This window comes from Haemaphysalis longicornis, unplaced genomic scaffold, assembly GCF_048455015.1.
Source record: "Haemaphysalis longicornis isolate Haplotype H1 unplaced genomic scaffold, Haemaphysalis longicornis Haplotype H1 scaffold_6, whole genome shotgun sequence".
Lineage (NCBI taxonomy): Eukaryota > Metazoa > Arthropoda > Arachnida > Ixodida > Ixodidae > Haemaphysalis > Haemaphysalis longicornis.
Genome location: NW_027526407.1, coordinates 26,568,708 through 26,579,142, shown reverse-complemented (window position 1 = coordinate 26,579,142; position 10,435 = coordinate 26,568,708). Strand labels below are relative to the sequence as shown.

General features: G+C 41.3%; 1 long non-coding RNA gene across 1 annotated transcript; it reads left to right on the top strand.

The window, feature by feature from the left end:
- The first annotated feature begins 1,410 nt into the window (after positions 1-1,410).
- On the top strand, positions 1,411-4,451 carry LOC144141445 (uncharacterized). Its single transcript, XR_013316604.1, has 4 exons — positions 1,411-1,829; positions 2,870-2,943; positions 3,416-3,502; positions 4,156-4,451. It is a non-coding gene; the product is annotated as an uncharacterized LOC144141445 (long non-coding RNA).
- The last annotated feature ends 5,984 nt before the right edge of the window (positions 4,452-10,435 follow it).

Genomic DNA, 10,435 nt, shown 5'->3' with positions numbered 1-10,435 from the left:
GTATATTTCCATGTTTCAGCACACTTTTAAAGTATACTCAGAGTGCTGCTCTAAATGTAGTTAGGTAAGTGTATATTTATAATATTTACATGTGCATTTGCACCATCATCGTTTGGCGGGAAGAAATACATTTTCAATATATTCTGAATGCCTCAAGCGCACATTCGTGAGGTTCAGTGCATTTTTAATCTATTTGGCGGGTACTTAAAAGCACTGTATTTTTCCCGCATTTTTAATAATGTATTTTGAATATTTACTAAAAATTGAGCAAATGCAATTTTTATGCACTTAAAATACATTTACAAATACAAAACATATTTGAAGTGCCCTTCAAGCGTACGCGTACGTATTTCAAACGTGTTACTTTTCGCTAAGGGTCAACAACCAAAATGGACCATCCATGTGCCGACATGTCTGTACATGGACTTCACAAGGAAATTATACATAGCTGAGCTACCAAAATGGACCATTCATTTGCCATTATGTCTGTACATGAAGTGCACAAGGAAAGTATACACAGCTCAACCACCAAAATGGACCATCCTTCTCCCAAAACGTCTGTACACAGAGTTCAAAAGGAAAGTATACACAGCTCAACCACCAAAATGGACCATCCATCTGCCAATATGTCTATGCAGAGTGCACAACGAAAGTACACACCGCTTAACCAACCACTATCCATCTGCCAATATATCTTTACACAGAGTGTACAAGAAAAGTATACACAGCCCAACCTCCAAAATGGACCATCGACCTGCCAATATGTATGTACACAGTGTTCACAAGGAAAGTATACAAAGCTACACAACTAAAAAGGACCATCAATCTGGCAATAGGTCTGTATAAAGAGTGCACAAGGAAAGTATACACAGCTCAAACACCAAAATGTTCCATCCGTGTGCCAATATGTCTGTATGCAGAGTGCACAGGGAAAGTACACACAGCTCAAGCACCATAATAAAACATCCATCTGCCAATATGTTTGTACACAGTGTACACAAGAAAAGTACACACAGCTTAATCCCCAAAATGGACCATCGATCTGCCTATATGTCTGTACACAGAGTTCACAAGAAAAGTTTACACAGCTCAACTACCAATATGGACCATCCATCTGCCAATATGTCTGTACACGGAGTTCGCAAGGAAAGTTTACACAGCTGAACTACCAAAATGAACCATCCATCTGCTATATGTCTGTATGCCGAGTGCACAAGAACAGTACACACAACTCAGGCACCATAATGAACCATCCGTCTTCCAATATATCTGTACACAGAGCGCACATGTAAAGTACACTCTAATCCTTGTAACCCATAATGTAACTTCTAAACGGAAGTAACCTATAAAATAAAGGTTACAATGGATCCATTTTGATGTTTTCTTTATCCCAGTCCATTTTAAGGGTTACAAGCGTGAAGTTAAAAGCGGTTTATAGGTTACATTAATGATTTATAGGTTACATCAACAAAATCCGAAATGTAACCTTTACGTTGTAACCTATAAAATGCCCTGTAACCTATAAGAGATGCTCGTCGCGCCTTCTCTCCAGGCGGCCGTTGATTTCTCCGTTGCATGACGGGATATAGAGAAATGGCGGCGCCCGCAGGTCCGGTGGCCGCGTTTTCGCGCCACTCGAGCCTTTTTACCGCTGTGATACCCCTACGATGAAGCGAGGATTGCTGTTACAAGATTTATTTGTCGGCGTGAGTCGCGGAGGCTGCGGCGAGCCCATTTGTGACTGGCAGCGCTACGCGGCCCGTTCTTCTACGACCAGCATCAAGTTCGCATGTTGGACCAATGCCCCGGCGCCAGTGAAAGCGAACTCGGTGAGTATATTCCCGTAACGGTTTCCGTGTTTTCATTGTATGCATCTTTTCGCTGGGGGCTTTTCAATTTGAAATTGCAGCATTCGAGAGGGATTTTATTTACCCGACTGGTTGCTTCGCTGGACGTTTTCTGTTGCCCGCGGCGGCAATTGAATGAAATCGCGGGCTTGCGTTCGTCGCGTCAGACTAGAGCGGACGATTGGGAAAGCCCGTACATTATAACAGATAACGGCGCTCGTGACCTCTTTCTGCTCTGCGCGCCATCGTCATGTGTTGAGCGTTTTGTTTACGCTGTTGGTTGCATCGGGCGCACTTGACGAGTTATTGGCCCATGTAATTGTCAGGTAGCTCTGCTTGAATATTTGAAGTTTTTCCCAATGAAGTCTTATATTATCGCGCTTTTCTCTGGGTATTATCATTTTGTTTCAGCCGTCGGCAAATATTCATTTTTCTCGCTGCATATATTCGGAATGGTGTCTAGTTTATTTGTCTTGTAGTAATATATCCGGATAAACACAAGGTGTGTGCTGCAGAAAAGTAGCCCACTAAATGCTGCCCGAAATTTCTAGACTCACTTTTGTCCAGCACAAGCCTCTTTTTTTGTGAAAGTTTGCCCTACCGCACAATAAAAAGTTTTCATATGTGCAACACTCTTCATTTTTGTCATTCTTTTCCTTGAGTGGGTAAATTTGGTGTTAGTCATTTTGAGGTAGCGGGGCATTTTCACCATGTTAAGTGGGTTTATTATTCTCATTCGCACGAATCAGTCGTTTATTTATACGCGTGGTATTGCCGGGCAAATGGTTGTCTCGCGTGATACTAGTGTAGTGCAGTAAAGCGACTTTACAGAATGGTGGTATGTATGAGCCAGCATGCAGGCTGCTTGATTGTTGTTGTTTTTTGATGATACAGAAATTGTGACGAATTAAACAGAGACAAGTGCAGGTGTAAAAACGGGTGCTGCACCCTCATCGGCTCGTGGCTGTTCGAAAAGTGTGGTTGCATCTGGCTACCTATGAGCACTACTGTTTTTCTTGCAGGCAGTGTTCTTTGAGCTGACAACCAGGACTCCCCTGCGTATGACACAAGAAGTCTGATTTCCGTGGAAACAACGGTATGAAAATTCAATAACTAAAACACATTCATTCAAATATTCTTTGTAAAGATGGCACCCAGGCCTGCACAGAAAAAAGTATGAATCACTTGTAAAAATGCGAGGCCTCACTTCAAGTGTTATGATGCTATATTTCGTATCTTATTTTGCCTCATGTTTAGTGACTCTTTCTATCAGTTCGTTACTACATGAACGTTATGAATTCACATAACGATTTCCTCAGCATGGAGCTTTGTAGTTTTTCAGCAACTCTACATATTCTATAAGATGCGTGGTTTTGCAGAGCCAACAAGAAGAACTCTTTTTCGAAAAGAGCTCTTTAAGAAAGCTTCAGTTGTTAGTGAGGGCTTGTGCTGTGTTCTTTTCTTCGTCTTGTCAAGTTTGAGGTGTTCTTTCATTATGAATGTATACCAACTGCCCAGCTATAAAGCCTATTACATTATAACCCAAATAACCCTTTGAGTCATTACAGGTACAAACCTCCTGGGAATGCCACTTGAAGATCGGTGCAAGTTCTAGATGTATCCTCTCCCACAACACATTTGGACGAAGAAAAAATGTAAGTTGCCGATTCTTTTTTACGAATAGCCGAGTAAGAAACCACCGGTAGAAGAACACTTTACTGAAATGAAAAACGTTTCGGCTTCCACGTGGGATCCTCGTTCAAAATGAAACTGCCAGTACAAGGGGGGGAGGGAGATGTTTAAGTACAGCCAAAAATGTGACGCAGACGGCGTCAGCATCGTGAAAGGACGTTTCCTGGGTTTAGTGCGACGTTCGCCCTGTTGCGTGTACTAGTGATTCCACATGAATTCGCGGAAATGTTTTTGCATTCTCGTTTGCAAATGTATGTCAGTTTATCTCGTAGTCCAAAGTTTCTGCCTGTTCTGGGTGAGCATGCAGAAACATTTCGCGAAATAAACAGGAACACGGCGCGATTAAAATTCGGGAAGGTTGGCCGGTGTGACTATAGTGGCTTCGCGTTGTTCTGAACAATGCGGCCAAATTACTCTGTGTAACGAGAACTGAAATGATGTGAAATTATTTGAAAGGCCGTAAATCACTCCTTCTCTGGTGTGGCCTTTCATTTCATTCTCTGGTCTACATCTTCATTTTCGTGCAATATATTTTTCGTACTTCACATGCCTGTGGTTTGGTGTGAGGGGCTTATGGTTGCACTGGATTTTGTTCTTTTTCTGAAATTTTCTGTAGATGGCTCTTCAAGGTGGGGAAATCCAAGTGACGGCCCCTCACATATATACCTCCATCTGCGGCAGCAGGGAACAAGTTATTCAGATGACCTCGGGAAATCTTCAGCGTGCCCTGATTTTGTGCCTGCTTGTGTACTACGTAAATTGCGAAGCTTATCTCTGAATTTTTCCAAGCGCCTTTTTTCATGCAGGAAACTATAGATCCCATTTAAAGTTTGTCCAAAAGACAAATTGCAATCGGCCTAGAAACTTGTTAGTGCTGCATAAAAAACGAGAACTTGGCGTGGGAATCACAACTCAGGTGGAACTGTAAAGAGGAAGATAAGAGGGAAGTTCGTGGGAAGTGGATTCATAAAGACAAGTGAATTCCAAGTGTAATATTAGACTCTGAGTGAAACAGAGAGTGTTAAACACTGCTTTGTATGAAACAGTGAATTTGTAATAAATGTTCTTTCTACTTTCCCACATTCTGCGTTTTTTCTGTGGGGAACCATGACAATAATGCTGTACTGGGAAAGTGGACCTCTGAGAACCATCTTATTAATGTAGCTCAAACTCGAATTCGTCTGAAATGGTTCAATTGCAGTACCAAACAATTCGAAATACTTTGCATACGTCCGTGCAAATATTGAGGTAAAGAATCGGTATATTTGGCTATGTTTGTGAAGCTGTTCACGCAACATTTATTAAACAGGTTTAATAAGGATATATGAATAAACCGAGTTTTACCTGAAAGTTTAAAGCAATATAGGAAACACCAGGTCGCCCAGGAATCCGCACTCGTCTAATACTCATTAAGGAACGATAATTACATTGGGGTGGTCCGCAGCTTTGCTTTTTAATAAATAGCCCACAGGTGTTTCATAATAATAAATGTGAATGTTCAAAACTACTGATGCCAAACTTCTGGAAATGAGCTCCTGTTAAATGCGCAAATATGTGTGCATGTACTGCAATTCTCTTTTGATAATCATGGCCTAAGTTGTCAGACAAGAATTTTTGGCTTAAGGCTATGTTATCATAACTTTGGCGTTCTTTTGAAGTATGCTATCAAGTGCATGTTTCCACTAAAGCTTGGTTTCACTAAAGCTTAATGTTGTTTAACTAAAACTAAAATTCATGCCCACAATTTACCAAAAGACCTATCATGCATGTTTGATACTGGTTTTTTAAATGGCACAAAGCTGATGCAAACATCAAATTTAGTTATGCCAGTTTATAAGACTTAAGCGTTGCCAAAACTCACAAAGAGTTTGGGGTGACAACCTGGGTAACGATTATCGAACAGGTAATGCAATGAATATATATTAAGAGAACATTTTCAAGCTTTTTAGCACCACAATTTTAGGAATTATAAAAGTAACTTCTGTTTTAGCCCCAGCCGTGTGGCCGGCAGTTTATTCAAGGGACGAATAAATCACACCCGACGCAAAAGTTTAGACTGCGCAATGGACAGCATGGTCGCACATACCGTCTTCCACTAACGCGATATTTGTTTACCACGCGGGAAAGGCGCCTTCGGGGCGTCCCCACAGCTGCGCCGGCGAAAGCGCGCCTGGCGCGCTACATGACACCTTCCAGGTGTGTGGCCTTGGACGGCGGTAGATGTAACTTATATATAGGTATACATGCTGAAAGCGGCAAAGTAACCCATAACTGAGTAACCCTTACGTGTATACGTATATAAGGGTTACGAAGATATAGGTTACACTTGTACCTTATAAATTATAGGTTACAAAAATTCGAAAATGTATACCTCTATTAAGGGTTACTCAGCTTAGAGTGTATACCGAGCTCAACCCCCAAAATAGACCATCTATCTGCCAACATGGCTCTACATGGAATTCACAAGGAAAGTATGCACAGCTCAGGCACCAAAATGGACCATCCATCTTTCAACTATGCATGAACACAGAGTCCACAAGGAAAGTATACACAGCTCAACTACCAAAAAGAACACTCTATTTGCCAATATTGCTGTACACTCAATCACCAAAATGAATTTTCATCTGCCAATAGGTCTCTACACGGAGTTCACAAAATAAGCATACACTGCTCAACCACCAAAATAGACAATCCATCTGCCAATTAGTCTGTACACAAAGTGCAAAAGGAAAGTATACACAGCTCTGGCACCAAAATGAACCATCAATCTGCTGACATGTCAGTACACAGAGTTCACAAGCCAAGTATACACAGCTCCACTACAAAAATAAACCATCCATCTGCCAATACGTCTGTACACAGCATTCACATGAAAAGTTTACACAGTTCAACAACAAAAAAAGACCATTCATCTGCAAATATGTCTGTACACAGAGTTCACAAAGAAAGTTTACATAGCTAAACTACCAAAATTGACTATCCATCTGCAAACAAGTCTGCACACAGAGAGCACAATGAAAGTATACAAAGCTCAACTACCAAAATGAACCATCCATCTGCCAACGTGTCTTTAAACAGAGTGCACAAGGAAAATATACACAGCTCAACTACCACAATGAACCATCCGTCTGCCAATATGTCGGTACACAAAGTTCACAAGGAAAGTTCACAGCTCAACCACCAAAACGGACCATCCATGTGCCGACATGTCTGTGCATGGAGTTCACAAGGAAATATACATAGCTGAGCTACCAAAATGGACCATCCATGTGCCATTATGTCTGTACATGGAGTGCACAAGGAAAGTATACCCAGCTCAACCACCAAAATGGACCATCCTTCTCCGAAAACGTCTGTACACAGAGTTCAAAAGGAAAGTATACACAGCTCAAACACCAAAATGGACCATCCATCTGCCAATATGTCTATGCATAGTGCACAACGAAAGTACACACAGCTCATCCAACCACAATCCATCTGCCAATATATCTGTACACAGGGTGCACAAGAAAAAAAACAGCCCAACCCCAAAAATGGACCATCGACCTGCCAATATGTATGTACACAGAGTTCACAAGGAAAGTATGCACAGCTCAACCACCAAAATGGACCATCCTTCTCTCTTAACGTGTGTACACAGAGTTCAAAAGGAAAGTATACACAGCTCAAACACCAAAATGGACCATACATCTGCCAATATGTCTATGCATAGTGCACAACGAAAGTACACACAGCTCAACCAACCACAATCCATCTGCCAATATATCTGTACACAGGGTGCACAAGAAAAATAAACACAGCCCAACCCCAAAAATGGACCATCGACCTGCCAATATGTATGTACACAGAGTTCACAAGGAAAGTATACAAAGCCCAACAATCAAAATGGACCATCCATCTGCCAATATTTCTGTACATGGAGTGAAAGAGTAAAGTATACAAAGCTACACAACTAAAAAGGACCATCAATCTGGTAATAGGTCTGTATAAAGAGTGCACAAGGAAAGTATGCACAGCTCAAACACCAATTTGTTCCATCCATCTGCCAATATGTCTGTATGCCGAGTGCACAGGAAAAGTACACACAGCTCAAGCACCATAATGAAACATCCATCTGCCAATATGTTTGTACACAGTGTACACAAGAAAAGTACACGCAGCTTAATCCCCAAAATAGACCATCCATCTGTCTATATGTCTGTACACAGAGTTCACAAGGAAAGTTTACACAGCTAAACTACCAAAATGAACCATCCATCTGCCATATGTCTGTATGCAGAGTGCACAAGGACAGTACACACAACTCAGGCACCATATTGAACCATCCATCTGCCAATATGTCTGTACACAGAGCGCACAAGTAAAGTATACCGAGCTCAACCCCCAAAATAGACCATCTATCTGCCAACATGGCTGTACATGGAGTTCACAAGGAAAGTTTGCACAGCTCGCGCACCAAAATGGACCATCCATCTTTCAACTATGCATGAACACAGAGTCCACAAGGAAAGTATACACAGCTCAACCACCAAAAAGAACACTCTATTTGCCAATATTGCTGTACACTCAACCACCAAAATGAATTTTCATCTGCCAATAGGTCTCTACACAAAGTTCACAAAAAGCATATACTGCTCAACCACCAAAATAGACAATCCATCTGCCAATTAGTCTGTACACAAAGTGCAAAAGGAAAGTATACACAGCTCTGGCACCAAAATGAACCATCAATCTGCTGACATGTCTGTACACGGAGTTCACAAGCCAAGTATACACAGCTCAACTACAAAAATAAACCATCCATCTGCCAACACGTCTGTACACAGCATTCACATGGAAAGTTTACACAGTTCAACTACCAAAATAGACCATTCATCTGCAAATATGTCTGTACACAGAGTTTACAAAGAAAGTTTACGTAGCTAAAATGAACTATCCATCTGCCAACAAGTCTGCACACAGACAGCACAAGGAAAGTATACAAAGCTCAACTATCAAAATGGACCATCCATCTGCCAACGTGTCTTTACACAGAGTTCACAAGGAAAGTAGACACAACTCAACCATAAAATTAACCATCCATCTGCCAAAATGTCTGTACGCGAAGTGCACAAGGAAAATATACACATCTCAACTACCAAAATGAACCATCCATTTGCCAATATGTTGGTACACAAAGTTCACAAAGAAAGTTCATAGCTCAACAACCAAAATGGACCATCCATGTGCCGATTTGTCTGTACATGGAGTTCAAAAGGAAATTATACATAGCTGAGCTACCAAAATAGACCATCCATGTGCCATTATGTCTGTACATGGAGTGCACAAGGAAAGTATACACAGCTCAACCACCAAAATGGACCATCCTTCTCCCAAAATGTCTGTACACCGAGTTCAAAAGGAAAGTATACACAGCTCAACCACCAAAATGGACCATACATCTGCCAATAATTCTATGCATAGTGCACAACGAAAGTTCAGACAGCTCAATCAACCACTATCCATCTGCCAATATATCTGTAAACAGAGTGCACAAGGAAAGTATACTCAGACCAACAATCAAAATGGAATATCCATCTGCCAATATATCTGTACATAGAGGAGCACAAGGAAAGTATACAAAGCTACACAACTAAAAAGGGCCATCAATCTGCTAATAGGTCTGTATAAAGAGTGCACAAGAAAAGTATACACAGCTCAAACACCAAAATGTTCCAACCATCTGCCAATATGTCTGTATGCAGAGTGCACAGGGAAAGTACACACAGCTCTAGCACCATAATGAAACATCCATCTGCCAATATGTTTGTACACAGTGGACACAAGAAAAGTACACACAGCTTAATCCGCAAAAAAGACCATCCATCTGCCAATATGTCTGTACACAGAGTTCCCAAGGAAAGTTTTCACAGCTCAACTACCAAAATGGACCAGACATCTGCCAATATGTTTGTACACAGAGTTCGCAAGGAAAGTTTACACAGCTGAACTACCAAAATGAACCATCCATCTGCCATATGTCTGTATGCAGAGTGCACAAGGACAGTACACACAACTCAGGCACCATAATGAACAATACATCTGCCAATACGTCTGTACACGAAGTGCACAAGGAAAAAATACACAGCTCAACTACCAAAATGAACCATCCATCTGCCAATATGTTGGTACACAAAGTTCACAAGGAAAGTTCAAAGCTCAACAACCAAAATGGACCATCCATGTGCCGATTTGTCTGTACATGGAGTTCAAAAGGAAATTATACATAGCTGAGCTACCTAAATAGACCATCCATGTGCCATTATGACTGTACATGGAGTGCACAAGGAAAGTATACACAGCTCAACTACCAAAATGAACCATCCATCTGCCAATATGTTGGTACACAAAGTTCATAAGGAAAGTTCATAGTTCAACAACCAAAATGGACGATCCATCTACCAATGTGTATATGCAGAGTGCACAACGAAAGTACACACAGCTCAACCAACTACTATCCATCTGCCAACATATCTTTACACAGAGTGCAGAAGAAAAGCATACACAGCCCAACCCCCAAAATGGACCATCGACCTGCCAATATGTATGTACACAGTGTTCACAAGGAAAGAATACCCAGCCCAACAATCAAAATGGACCATCCGTCTGCCAATATGTCTGTACATGGAGTGCACAAGGAAAGTATACAAAGCTACACAAGTAAAAAGGACTATCAATCTGGTAATAGGTCTGTATAAAGAGTGCACAAGGAAAGTATAAACAGCTCAAACACCAAAATGTATATGCTGTGCGTTATGTTAGGTTAGGTTATTGTTGGGTTGGGTGGGGTTAGGTTAGGTTAGGTTGGGTTGGGTTAGGTTAGGTTAGGTTAGGTTAGGTTAGGTTAGGTTGGGTTA